Below are 14,980 nucleotides of genomic sequence, written 5' to 3' on the forward strand. Positions count from 1 at the left end.
AGTGATGAGAGGCCATAAAAAAGTGCTCTTCAGCTTATTGTTGCTGATTTTCAACAGAGTTAGCATGTTGTGCCGATTGTTGCTGCCCCTGTTGCTCTTTTGCTCTACTTTGCAAATTTTTCAATTATGGCCATGCTTTTCACAATACCAGCATTGTAACACTAGTTTACCCTCATGCCAACAATCTTTCTCCAAGTGATTTGTCCTTTTGCAAATGTCACATGGAGGGAACTTGCCTTTTCTCACACATTCCCTTGAATTTTTAGCTTGTTTGCTCTTCCCTTGCTTGTACGGAGAAAATTTCTTCCCATCTTTGCTTGGAGCTGGTTTTAACTTCTGCTTCACTTGAAATGTAGATTCACTAGTATCTTGATTTCTCAAGGAAGATCTCTGCTCCTGAGCTTGAAGCTTGCTGATAAGCTAAGTAAATGTGAGGGTCTTGAGATTACATGATTCCTCAATAGCAGAAATTTTTTACTCAAATTTCCTTGGATGACCGATCAACATCTTCTCAAGGAAATTCAGCACTATAAAGTCTCATTTGATTCACCAGCTCCATCAGCTTTGAGGAGTACTGCTTTACAGTTTCTCCTTCCTTCATTCTTAACATCTCAAATTATCTTTTAAGAGTTAGAAGCTTAACTGACCTAATTGTTTCACTTCCTTGAAACTCATCCCTTAGCTTGTCCCATGCCTTTTTAGCAAAGCTTTGAATTTCTTGGCACACTCATCACTATGGTACTTGATTTGTGCTAATGTAGGATCTGGAGGCAAAGAAGCAAGTTCTCTCCCAGTAGGAACCACCTCCCGCAGATCATGAGCCTTCAAGAATGCTGTCATTTTGACAGCCCAAAAATCATAATTTGCCCCTGTGAACACAGAAGCTGATAAGGAGGAAACACTTGCAGACATTTTTGAGAGATCACCCAAAGAAAGCTCTCTCAAGAAAATAGAGAAAAAAAAAAAAAAACTCACTCAAAACAGAAACAACAGGACCTGTAAGAAGAAGGAGTTTTGATGCCACTATTGAAGATGAGAGGATCAAACATAAACAAAATTAATAAACTAGAAATGAGAACATATCAACATAGAAGAAAGAGGAGAGACTCAAATATGTGGAAGTGAACTTTTCTCTTTTTATTTCATACATAAAAAATACTTCTTACATTTCTAGATTCATACATCTATTTACATTTATAAAAACATTTTCTAGAGATTCCAGAAAATTTTAGCTAATAAATCACAGCCTTACACTTGTTAACAAAAGAGTGGTTAATTTAGAATGATAAGATATGACTAACTTAATCTAGAATTTTCTCTAATTCAGCTAGGTTATACAAAATATGATTAATTTTCTATTTATTCTGGAATCTTCATTAAGAAAACTCTCAATTCCAATAGAATGCATATGAACTTTCCAATTTTTTGGGCTAAAATAATAAAAAAAAAATGCAAAGGCATGAAGGACCTGATGAATCATGAAGGTATTTCAGATATTTCCCTTAATTCATGGTGTAGTTTACACCAAAAATAAAAATAAGGCTTCAAATTGTATCCGAAAATGCATGATCCTTATTAGCTACCCTGCATCACTCAAATCCACGTTTTTTAAAACTGAGAGAGAGGATGAAAGAGGCAACCATCTCTGCTACAAATTTTGCTACGTGCATAGATCTTAAAAGCTGCATGGACTCCAGCTCTTTGAAGTGGTTTCAAAGGCAATTCTGTGCAATCTCATATCCTTCACCAAGCAACCCAAAGATTTTGTTAGTAGGGCAAATATTGCAATCATCTCCACATTCACTAGAAAGGATGTTTTCTGATCTATACAGTCCAATTCCCCTTATTCGGCCACCATGCCGTCCTTGGCCTCTAGCGGTCAAAGTGTTATGCACTTGCCACTCTAAAAAGATTCTATAAAAAGGGTCTCCAAGTTATTCATTTAGACAGTACCCTTCTACTTCTATAGGCTCGACAACCTCAAAGCTACCAAACCCTAATCTCTTTAGTCAATCTAATGGCTTCTCGTCGTGCATTTGTGATTTTTGTGCTCTTTGCTGCCATTGTTCCTTTCACAACTTCGGCAAAAGAGTACATATTTGGTGATGATTCAGGGCGGACTATTAAACATGATTACCAAGCTTGGGCTCAAGGCAAGGACCTTATAGTTGGAGACAAACTTTGTAAAATCATTCTTCGTTCCTCATATTCACTCTTCTGTAATGACAATCTTAATTTGGATATTTTCTTATGGGTATTGATTAATTTATTATTGGCATTGAATTTTTTTTTTCGTAGTTTTTAAATATCCTGTTGGTGTCCACAATGTGTTTAAAGTGAATGGAACTGCCTTCCAAAACTGCACTGTGCCACCATTGAATGAGGCTTTGACTACTGGAAATGATACAATTGTTTTAACAGCTCCTGGAACAAAATGGCATATTTGTGGAGTAGGCAAGCACTGTGAGGTTGGAGGACAAAAACTTGCCATAACTGTGCAATCTCTAGCTCCAAGCATAGCACCTTCTCCACTCAGCGGTTTGTCTCTCACAGAAATGGGTGCCAAGAAGAGACCATTTATCAACTTTCTTTGGTGGTGATTATTGCACTAGTGACTTGGGACATGATCTGATATTTTTAGTGTTGGTTCATAGTTAATATTTAGGATATTATAAGTTCTCTTAGAAAGATCTATCAGTTTTCAGCTAGTAATTAAGTGTTTCTTTCATTTTCCAAAATCATGTATGCCGCTAAAATTGACTGTTGTTTCTCGGCTAGTGCTGTTTAGCTTTGGGAAATAATTCCTATTTTATTTTATTTTTTCATTTTATTTCAATATTCAATTTTTTTAATATTTTATTGCAAATTGGAAGCCATGAGTATACCTCGATATCAGATGGATTATAAATTTTCTTATTGGTTAGCGATGATATTTTGATTTTAATAATATGCAGGCCTTCATATATTTTTAATCAAAGATAAGATAATGAACCAATAAGAGAGCTTAAAAGGCAAATATAAGGAAAAACTGACCCATAGGCCCAGTAGAAGATAGAGTCCGGAACCCAAATAGAAGGCCCATAAACCAAGGCCGAGACCCATAGAAGTTAATCCTAGAGCCATCTCCATCTCGCCTCATCGTCTGATGTTCTGAGGGAGTCCCAGCCTCCATGGATCAGCAAATAATATTCAGGAAAAGAACATCAAGGAAATATCAACCAAAGAGCCATGCAAGGCTAAGACGACAGAGAGAGCAGAAACCTCCATTAGGATCACGTAAATGCCTTACAAGCAGAGATTAGGATCGATTAAGAATTTGGAAGCCAACAAGTGCACTGCTTGATTGCACCCTCGTATAACTGCAGAAAACCGAACCTCTTGGAAAGACTTTGAAATTTCCTTGGCATCATGGGTGATACCTAGATTGTACAGAGACTGGGGTGCAAGTTCCCCGCAAGACATTGATCACACTAGCTGAATCGCCTTCTAAAATAACTCTGTCAAAGCCTTTCGAAGAAGCTACAGCACAAGCTTCTCTGCATGCCAAACTTTCTAAAATCAAGGGATCTTGAATGGAATTGATCAAGCGATATTTCCAGAAGAGAACCTGACCCAAGTTGTTCCTACCCAAAACTCCAACAGCCCCTCTATTACCTTGTTTATCTACTGCAGCATCGAAATTTGCCTTTACAAAAAGAGAAGGCGGGTGACTCCACATCTGGGGTCGATGAACCTCAGATGACAGAGTTGAAGAATCAGAGTCCTGAGCTAAACGATAGTCTTCCATATGCCTTGTTGCCCCATGCCATTAGACAAGCATCCCATTGTCCAGGTACATATTATTTCATCTTTTATAATTTTACTATTTCAGGTCCCACATATGTTACACCACCTATATATAAATGTTAAAATTTTATTTTTTTTTACTTAAAGTGCAAATGTAAATCTATATATTTATTTCAAATTTAATATATTCAAATAAATTCAAGTATATTATTTTTAATACAATAATTAATTAAATTTTAATTTTAGTTTTGATTTAGTCTTTTTATTATACATTTACGTCGTTTGGCTCAAAATACTCTATTTCTCGATAAATATATTTTCTAAGAAGTAAACTTGAGAAGTATGATATAAATATATTTGGTGTATAAATTAACTTTCTAGAAAGTAATTTATTTCTAATTTGTAAAAAATAATAATGCCCATAAAATAATTTAAAATGTAATAAATTAAAGGACAAATTGATAAATTTATTATACTTAATGAGGTAAGTGCAATTTACCAAGTCTCACCTAAGTAAGTTATTTCATTTACACAAGGAAAATAGAATGCTCTACTTCTTGAGAAGTTAGTCCCAACAGAATCTATTCAAGAGGGTATTTTAAGACAAGTCAGTCAGGAGATTCTCACAATAATCTGCACATCAAGAGGGTATTTCATTAGAATGGGACTTTAATAAGCCAATTAAGAGAAATTCTCTCACATATCTCATATAAGCAAGCATCACAGGCACAACAGACACATCAAGCAATGGGGCAATAATATATATGCACAAGCATCTCAAGCTTCATAAACGAGGCACAGATATATCAAGAACGGGCTACTTATTTCATTCGAATATCATAATCAATACAATGAAATAGGGATTCCTCACTTTTACTTGTAGGCGGGGGGGAAACCTACAAGGAGTGAAGGAATAGGGACTCACCAACCGGTGACTGTCGGGCCCAGCACTTGCCAACTAGTTACTCCCCCCTAAAGAGCATTAGGAACACAATGAGGTGTGACAGGAGGAGACATCACTATGCTTGAGCCATCACACCCCAAAATTACATAAATAGAAAATAATTACAAAATATCCCCTTTAGTCCCTGAAATTTACATATTACTACTTAAACTTTCTAACCCCTTGACATTCTCCCCCACTTGAATGGTCGACGTCCTCGTCGACTAAGCTTATGGCAACTCTTCAATCTTCTGTGCATGTGGTTGTAAGACATGCGATGGGATACTACCTCATTAAAAAACCTTGACCAAGTAAAACCCAGTGGGAAAAACCCTGGTGAAGGAAAAAGAGTGCAGTGCGTATTTACAACCAGGATTGCACTTGCAAGAACTCTCCACTGTACTGCCTTTGTGGTTGGATGTCTGTTTCCAATTTGATGAGGTACTCCTTGTATGCTTGACGCTGGGTGGTTTTGACAGCTTGCTCTGGTAGGATTTCTTCTACAGCTTGGTTGACTAGTGCTGTGTGAATGAAAGCTAATCTGGTGGGTTTATCACGGCTAGGATCTATCTCTTCTGCATGGTGTTGCTTTGTACTAGTAGCATGGCAAAGTGATTGAATCTTCATCCATTTTGATAACTCTGCTCTGCAAGTTAGCTAGTTGACCCCGATAATCATTGACATTGGCTCCTTATCCTTGTGAATTAGTCTCTTATTTTGATTGCGAAGGAGGTGTAGTTGGTCTGGTAGTCGTATCATCGTCATTTGATATTCAGCTTGCGATTCTTGTGGCTGTTGGTTTTCGTTTGCCCAATCCTTCATTTGATTTGATGCTTGTTCTAATTGGACCCTTGCCTTCTCTCCATTTTGATCCCACTCCTTTAGGAAGTGGGATGTGGTGCGATCTCTACTCTGTTGGGATGCATAGCTTAGGAAGTTGATTTGCGTCTTTCGGAACTCCTGGTTCGCTATAGTGCAATAAGTAGCCAAAGTATTTGTTAGTCTAAAAGGCATAACAAGAAGTTTATAGTTATCATACCAGGTCACGACAATGATTTCATGTTTGTCTCTTGTATGTGTTGGTTCCGTACTTTTGGCACTCCTTGTGAGCTGAAGAGAGGCTATCAATTTATTTTCACAAATGGGATTAAAGCTTGTGGGGATGATGCAAGGTTTATCCCCCATCAATAGGAGACAGTCTGCTATTGGAATGGGGATGGCCCGTGCTTTCTTCAAAAATTCCATCCCAATCACCACATCAAAATCATCGAGAGGGATTACTGTAAAATCAATCTCACCATTCCAGGACCCCATTTGACAAGATACTCCACTCCCATAATGTTTGTTGCCTTAGAGTTAACCGCTTTGATCTTTCCTGTATCTTCTTGCATGTTTAGCTGAAATTGTAATGCTGCCGTATCAGCTATGAAATTATCAGTGGCTCCTGTGTCCACCAAAGCTCTTGTTGCTTGTCCATTGATCCATAAATCAACATAGATCAATCCTTTCTCAGTAGATGGTTTATGTTTTTGCTTCTTTAGAGCTCCAAGAAAGCATATGGCACCTACCATTGATGGAGTACTATCATCCTCCCTTTGTTCCTTTCCTTTAAGGCCTTTCTCTTCTTCTCGAATTGCTCGCAAGACATTTAATGCACCCTTATGTGGGCAATCAGTGAAACGATGTGGTCCATCACAAAGATAGCATTTCGATTGTTTGGGCTCAGTCATTATCATGTTATTTATTCTCGGGGATTGATCATTCCATGATCCTCCATTATTTGGCTCTTTTCCCAAATTGGTTGGCCTATCTGCTCTAGTCTTAAAGCTCCACCTCTTACTTTTTATCCCTTCACATGGGGAGTAATCCTTTTTCACTCCCCCACTTGAAGTCTTGCCCCATTTAGGGCGATTGTCTAGGCTTCGTGGGGAATCAAACTTCCTTTTGGAAGTATTAGTAGAATAATCATCTAGACTTTCTACTATGACCAAGGCGGTCTTCAGCTCTTTCACGTTCTGTCTCATTAACTTGTTCCTCGCCCAAGGTTTCAAACCTTTTAGAAAGTTGAATAGCCTATCTGTTCCTGTCATATCCTTGATATTTAGCATTAATGTTGAGAATTCCCTAACATACTCTCGAATGGAACCTGTTTGCTATAAATCATTTAATTTGCACCTTGCATTATAGGCAACATTCTCAGGGTAAAATTATTCTTTTAATTCCTTTTTAAAGTCATCCCAACTAGCAATTGAGCACTACCTTGATATAGTTTCTTCCACTTTCATACGCCACCACAATTTGGCATCCTCAATTAAGTACATGGGCACCATTTTCAACCTGCCTTCATCAGAATTATTTTTAGTAGCATTGAAATATAATTCTATATTAAAGAGGAAATTATCTACCTCTTTCGCATCACGAGCACCCCCAAAAGCCTTCGGCTCAGGGATTTTGGTATTGCCTACCTCGTAAGACCCCTTGATAGGGTTACTGGTAGCTCTTATTAGTAAGTTTACCTTCCCTTCTAGTTCGTGTAATTCACCTTGGATTGTCTTCACGGTCTCCCTAACATCCTCTTTTATATCATCCACGGCCCCTACAAGAGAATTGTGAGAAATAGTAATAGATTTTAAGCTTTCTGCAAGATCTTCCATATCAGAGGCTACTGCCTCAAGATTTAGCATTCTGCTCTCAAGGTTCCCCAATTGGGTATTTCTTTTATGCATAGGATTTTGGGTGGCCTCAAGCTCTATTGGCAGACCCTCACCTCTGGGATTTTGGGTGGCCTCAAGCTCTATTGGCTCACCCTCACCCTTGGGATTTTGGGTGGCCTCAAGCTCTATTGGCTCACCCTCACCCTTAGATAGTTTGGGACCGTGCGGCACTTGGCTTGAACTCTTTCAAGACAAGTCAGCCAAGAGAATCTGTTTAATAAGATGAATATATTAGCATGGCTTGGCAAGCCAATCTGGAAAAATATCACAAGCATCACATTTAAATAAGCATCTCAAGCATAATAAAGAACAAGGCACCAATATATCAAGAACAGGCATTGATGGATCTATTCAATCATTTGCATACTCCCCCACTTAATTCTTCATATCTCATGTTGTGATGGTTCCTTCGATGCTTCATTTCTCCGTATTGTGATAAACACGTCTCCACATGAATATCCTCAACCTTCACTAAGTTATTCTCGTGGCTTTGCCTTATAGTTGCACCATCGTAAGTACCTCGCAAAATAATCACAATACAAAATAGTAGTGTTATGCATGAACTCAAGCATAAGGAAGTAATAGTATTCCATTTCGAAGCTATGCTATAATATTTGTAGTCTGATAATACAAACCAAACAATACTATTATTTGCACTTCTTAGAAAGTTCTACTTCTTTAGTTTATCTATCCAATCAAACTATGCCTAATAATTATTTAACCTTGTTTATCCAAGAGTCACTATTTTCATGAAGGTGAGTTTCTTTTATTATTATTATTATTATTATTAAAGGGAGAGCATTAATTCAATTCCCTGTCCCTTCATTTTATTTTCACGAATGTGAGTTGCTGAATTTTACAGGAGACCTATTAAGCATGCATGATTTTATGTTTTCCCCCCTTTTTTCTCCTATTTTTTATTCCAAAAAAAATGGAAATTATATTTTATTTTTTGATATGAAATGTTGAAACATATATTATGATAGAAATCAGCATGTATATTGTTTATGATAACCTCATATGTTATTATTAAGTTCTTTTTTTTATTAATTATATATTTATTGAAATTCATCAAACTCATAAATTTATATTTTTTTAATACAATTTTAATATTTAAACAAAATTTATTGGTATTATCAAGTTCAATGAAGTGATACATATAGACGTTAATTTTTATTATACAATTCTACTATCAACTTTAAATAAAGGTAAAAATAATTTACATCCAAGCAAAGTAAAATACATAAAAAAAAATAATTATTAGATGAAAAGTTTTCTAAATCTGCAGCACGCAATTGAAATTCATCTCCTTATACTTTCATGTTTTGAGGTGTATAGTAAAATGACGGATCTGAGAAATGAAGAATCGTCCATTGTAAGCGAGAGATGAAGACTCTTTCTCCTTAATTCTTCTTCCTCTGTGTCATTATTAAGGGAAATTCTTGCCAGCCTATCATGGACCCACTTATTTTTCTCTTTTTTTCCGTTTCTCTCCCCTCCACCTCTGCTTACCTCTCATAAAATCTCCTCATATCTTTCCCACCCTTGCCATTTGCGAGCTCATCCTCCTCCCTATTGAAAAATTATAAAATAGAATCGATATATATATAATAGTTTTATTTATTATAATAGTAATGCAGGTTCCACTATGATCAAATCATTATATATATATTGGTTTTACCAAATAAAAATTCATTAGCACATTCTCTCTTCCTGAACCATTGTTGTACACGCCTAAGAGGAGAAAGAAGCTTACCGAAGCTTTTTGACATTATTTCTAGCAATATAAGTGGAGATCAAACAGGAGATCACTTCCTCCTTAACCATCAAATCTTGAAGCTTTATTTTGCAATTAGTAGTAGGATTTTTTTACCTAAATTGAGTTCATCAAGACTCAAAATATAAATACGTGATACTTATATATTTAATAAATGAGTCCTACATACATCTTGTATCTTAGGTTGGTAGACCGGTTCTAGGTAAAAATTTGCCTTTAAAAGATTTTTCTTGCATAGACCAGATCTATCATGAATCAATATACAAATGTGTAAAACTTATGTATTTAAGATACAAATTGAAATTTAAAAATAATACTATTAAAGAGTCAAAATTCAAAAGTGGTGAATACAATTAAACCAATTTTTTTTTCTATTAAATATATATGCACCATCATATATGTGGAATGAATTAATCAAAATACATCGATTTAATTGTTTATAAAATAAAATATGACTCAATCAATGAAATAGCCATACAAAATCGACAAATAAAAATATTGATATTGAAAAAATATGATATAATCTTGCAAAATAACGTGAATTTCTTGAAACCCCACTTAATTAAGATCCCTAATTCCCCATGGTCTTTAACGGTTTCAATTTCTTATCATCTTTTTGAGTAAAACGATGCGACAAAATTATGGTAGTCTTATGAAAGATTATGCTTAATTATTTGGCAGAATAAATCAATAATAATATGAAACTATTCAAAAGTAGTATTCATAAAGGGGAGGAAATCAACCACATGAAAAAAAAAATTCAACCTAAGAGAAAAAAGAAAAATAAAATAATTTCACATAAGAGAAAAAAATAACAAAAATAAATATGTAATTTATTGAAAGCAAGGATATGAGAATTATACCCATGTCCGAAACTAAAATAAAATCTTAAAGAACTCTAAAGAGAAATGAACAGAGACGGCCGTGTTAGATGATTTAATTTAAATTGAACAATACTCTCCATGACTCAAATCTCTATCAATCATGCATGATTTTAATATTGATAATGAAATAATTAATGTCCTTTACTATTATATAAGAATCTTCAATGCAATGAGCGTCTAAAACATTCTATGAAAAAGGAGTCCCAGGGATTAACTCTGTTGACAGAGTCTTAATCAACATCAGGTTTTGTAGCCAGCACCAAATGATTGAGCAATCCATGTATATATGTGACAACGAGCTTTGACCCACTAATCTTATATACAGTGCGAAGTGAGGCTCGCCTCAGGACCCCCTGCTTTTGTTATCACCTGCACAAAACCAGCAAAAAATGGACGTCTCTACTGTCTATTTTTCTCTATATTATTCCTAAGCTCAGTTGAAATGGTCATAAAATTAAGTTAATTACTTAATTTATAGCCAATGTTGCTCAGTCTCCGATTCTCTATTCGGCTATGCCGCCTTAGTTATCCTATTTGAATGTTTTTTTTCTTCCTATAATTCCTGCACTAGATTCCTCTATCAACTCTATAAATACTTGTAGAATCCTACAGGTGAATCTCCAGGGTTTGATTTTCTTTTCACAAGTAGTTAACGTTCTTTTAATGGCTTCCCATCTTGTTTTCTTCGTTTTCATGCTGATTGCTGCCATTGTTCCAGCAATCAGAGCTACGGGAAAAGAATTCATTGTTGGAGATGAAGCAGGGTGGGGACTAGGATTTGATTATCAAGCTTGGGCTTATGGAAAGAAGTTTCATGTTGGAGATAAACTTGGTAATCATAATACATAATTAATAGTTTCAATTAATTAGAGTAAAATGCAAAAACCCATCTGATATTTCTTGAGTTATGCTAATGATTCTACAGTTTTTCGATATTACGTGGGAGCTCATAACGTGTTTAAGGTGAATGGAACTGGGTTTCAGAACTGCATTAAGCCAAAAGTAGGTGAGGCACTAAGCACTGGAAACAACACAATTGTTTTGGCAACTCCAAAAAGAAAATGGTACGTTTGTGGAGTAGGCAAGCATTGCGAGAATGGCATGAAACTTTCTATTTCCACTTAAAGCACAAGCTCCCAAGCCCAGCCCACCCGGTTCACTCACTTACGGCAAAGAATTCATAGTTGGCGATGAAGCAGGATGGAGACTGGGACTGATTACCAAGCTTGGGCTAAGGGCAAGCACTTCCAAGTTGGAGACAAGCTTGGTAAATATACTCATCTCTTGCATTTTCATGAGTGAATTTCTTGTTCTGGTTTCATGGATTTCTTGATCATTATGTGCCAAATTCGTTTCCAAACAAACATCCTAGTAGATCCCACTAGATGGAAGAGTTCTTAAAATTAAATTATATTAATCTAATCATATCACATTTGCATTTTTTATCAAGCGGAGAGAATCTCATGTTGGCGTGACTAATTAAGAGCTAATAATTCTTAGTTGGGTTAATTTATTGACAAATGATTAATGTTTTGCAGTTTTCCAGTATTACCCTGGAGCTCACAATGTGTTTAAGGTAAATGAAACTGGCTTTCAAAACTGTATTAGGCCGCCGGCAACTGAGGCACTAACAACCGGAAATGATACAATAGTTTTGGCAACTCCGGGAAGAAAATGGTACATTTGTAGTGTAGGACAGCACTGCAAGAAAGGGATGAAGCTTTTTTTGACTGTGTTACCACAAGCTGTTAAATCAACCCCTGCACCCTATGCCACGCCATATACTCCACAGGGTGTCTGAGGAATTGATCGGTCAACTTAAACGAGTTAAATATTGAATTAAATCATTTATAATGTCAAGTTCATTCTGAATTAAACTCTCATTTGGGATGAATCATTTTAGATTTGTTATAAAATGAAATGGTTTACTCATGGATTAACATTGAGCGAGCTCAAATTAAACTGGTGGAGCAAGTTAAAAAATTTAATTTTCCGCCTTTATTTGCATAAAAAAATAACATAATTTTGCATTTTATTAAGGTAAAGAAGGTTTTGATTAGATTTGTCAATTGATTTGAATCTCACATGTGATTGCAGGAAAAGATATATAAACCGCAATATATGCCATCATGCGCCATCATATATGCATACAATGGCGAAACTAGGAATTAATATTAGAGGGCCGAAAATTTTACAATTTTTTTTTTTATCTCTTCTAGAAAAAAATAATGATCACTTTTATTGGAGTTGAAAAAATAACTTCTAATTCTTAAGAACATCTTTTTATAAAATACATATCAATAATTTTATTTTTATTCATTAGCTTTTTAATTTTACTAATTTTTTTAGTTTACCATTTAAACTATAAAATGGTAACGACTTTATTAGTTAACAATTTATACATAAATATAATTACTAAAATAAAATACAAGTAATTAAAAATTTAATAAAAAATTTCACTAAATTTTTCATCTATCTATACTAAATATCAAAGTTAATAAAAATTTTATAAATGAAATTATTAATTTTAAATGTGAAATAAAATGAAAAGAAAAAAAAATAGAGAATAATAATAAAGAATGAATGAGAAAAAAAAAAGTTGAGTAGCTTTTATATATATAAGTAATATTTACTGTTTTGATGAATTGATTATTTTGATGAGTTAAAATGTTTATTTAATTAAGAATTTTAATCATAAAATATGCTAATAATATAAGATTATAATAACAATTGCAATTAAATATTAAAAAAAAATTGGATTGAACCAGGACTGTAGCGCTGGTCCACCTAGCAAGTAGAATGAATCCACACAAAAATAAATAGAATAAAGTTTCTATTATTATTATTTTTTTGCTAGGAAGCAGTGGCCTCTGTTGGACCCCTTTAGTTCTGCCATTGTATGCATACAAGCACTCGCACATGTGAGCCCATAAACAAAATTAGTAATAGTCAAATAAGGATGGGAGAAAATGACTTTCCTATATTAAAACAAGAAGTTATTTTTCTAAACTTTATTTTTTCATGGTTGGGAAAATAACTTTCTTATAGTGTTTTTATTTTTTACTTTAAAAAAAAATATTTTCTAAAAAAATACTTCCATGAAACAAAGAGAAGCTTTGAGAATATTTATCTTTAATTTCTTTAATTCTTAATTATATTTTTTGGTGGAGTTGAATTTGATGTTATTGATATATAGATATTATTTAAAGGTGACAGAGTCTTATGGAGGTTGGCCATTTCACAAGGCAAATGGAATGGATGTGTTCGAGCATGTTGTTACACTCATTTCATATAAGCATTTTAGGGTAGTTTTGCATCCATTTTGCCCTAATATCTTAGTGTATTTTATGTTTTTAGCTTTATTTTATCTTATTTGTTAACTTTAGAGACTTTATATTTGATTTTTATAATTTTGTTATTTTTGATAGGATTTTGTGGCAAATTGAGGATCAATGAGTGCATTAGGAAGTGATTCGAAGAAATTTGGGATTCTTTAAGCATGGAGGAAAGTTGAAGATATCAAGCCTTGAAAGAGCAAACTAGCCGAAATTTGCTTGAGACCTTGCTTAAGGTCATGCTTAGGGTAAAGCGGCAATGCTTAAGGTGCAACACAAGTCAAGCATGAGCAGAAAAGTCCATTTTACTATAAGTCCGCGAGATTTCTTTGAAGGTCCGCTTAACCTTAAGCGCAGTCACGACCAGAGCTAAATTTGCTAAGAAGCTGCTTAGGGTTAAGCCGAACCCTAAGCAGAATGCCCAGAACGTGAATAGTGCTGCTAACTTGGATAATTTTACACCTCATTTCCTATCCACTCCTTGTCTTTTATTTACTTTTAGGGTAACTTTTAGGGACCATATAAATTCATCATTTCCTTATTTTTGCCATAAGAGGAAGGGGGAGGAAAAACAAAAAAGGAAGGAAAAATTGAATAGAAAGAGAGAGAGAAGACGCCATTCTCTCTAGGAAGAGGAGCTGCTGCACGAGTTTGGAGCTCCAGAAACCAGAGACCTTGGTTCTTCCACCTGGGTTTTCCTATTTCAGTCCTTTTATCATGTTTTTCTTTATTCTTCCATCTATATTTCTTGTAAATACCATCATGAGTGAGTAATTTCTTTAGATTTCAGAGTTGGGAAATATGTTTTAGATTAATTTGTGGATTTGGATTGGGTATTTCCTTATTTTACATAAATATGAGTTTTGATTCCTTCCTTGTGTGCTTGATTTACTTGCCTAATGTTGATACCCATTGGGTATTGTGTTAATCTTTGATTGAAGGACCGAAATGTGAAAGTCATTGATAGTTAATCAAGGATTGGAACTTAAAATCACCTAGATTTAGAAATAAACTAGGACTTTAAGAGGAATTAATTATTGGTTACAAAACTTAATGGGTTTTAAAATAATCAAATACATACGAAAGTAGGTTTGGTTATTTTAGAATACGCTTTGATTTGCTTGAAAAAGATATCAAAGGGATTTAGAATCAATTTCCTTCAAACTCTATTTTCTTTTAAAAATTGGAATGCCCAAGACAAATCCCAATTAATTTATGCATAAACCCCCAACTCTGGAATCACTTTTACCATAATTAGACTTTTGCTTAAATTACCCATTGTTAATTTTAGTTTAATTGCGAGTTAGAATTAGAATTTATTTGTTTGCTCTTTACCCATTTCAATTGGATTAATCAATTTACCTTGCTCATTTACATTTACCATTTATTCATTAATCATTAGCCCAAATAATCGCTTCATTCATAGTTTAGTAATCAAACAGCAAATCCTCGTGGGAACGATACTTGATTCATCACTTTATTACTTGAGACGACCCGTATACTTGCGGATTCGCCACACCACATGTTATGCCAAAATAGAT

At 34.5% G+C, this 14,980-nt stretch overlaps 1 pseudogene; it reads left to right on the top strand.

Annotated features, from left to right (window-relative positions):
* The first annotated feature begins 499 nt into the window (after positions 1-499).
* LOC110647229 (blue copper protein-like) lies at positions 500-11,905 on the top strand (annotated as a pseudogene).
* The last annotated feature ends 3,075 nt before the right edge of the window (positions 11,906-14,980 follow it).

This window comes from Hevea brasiliensis, unplaced genomic scaffold (genome assembly GCF_030052815.1).
Source record: "Hevea brasiliensis isolate MT/VB/25A 57/8 unplaced genomic scaffold, ASM3005281v1 Scaf5, whole genome shotgun sequence".
Taxonomy (NCBI): Eukaryota; Viridiplantae; Streptophyta; class Magnoliopsida; order Malpighiales; family Euphorbiaceae; genus Hevea; species Hevea brasiliensis.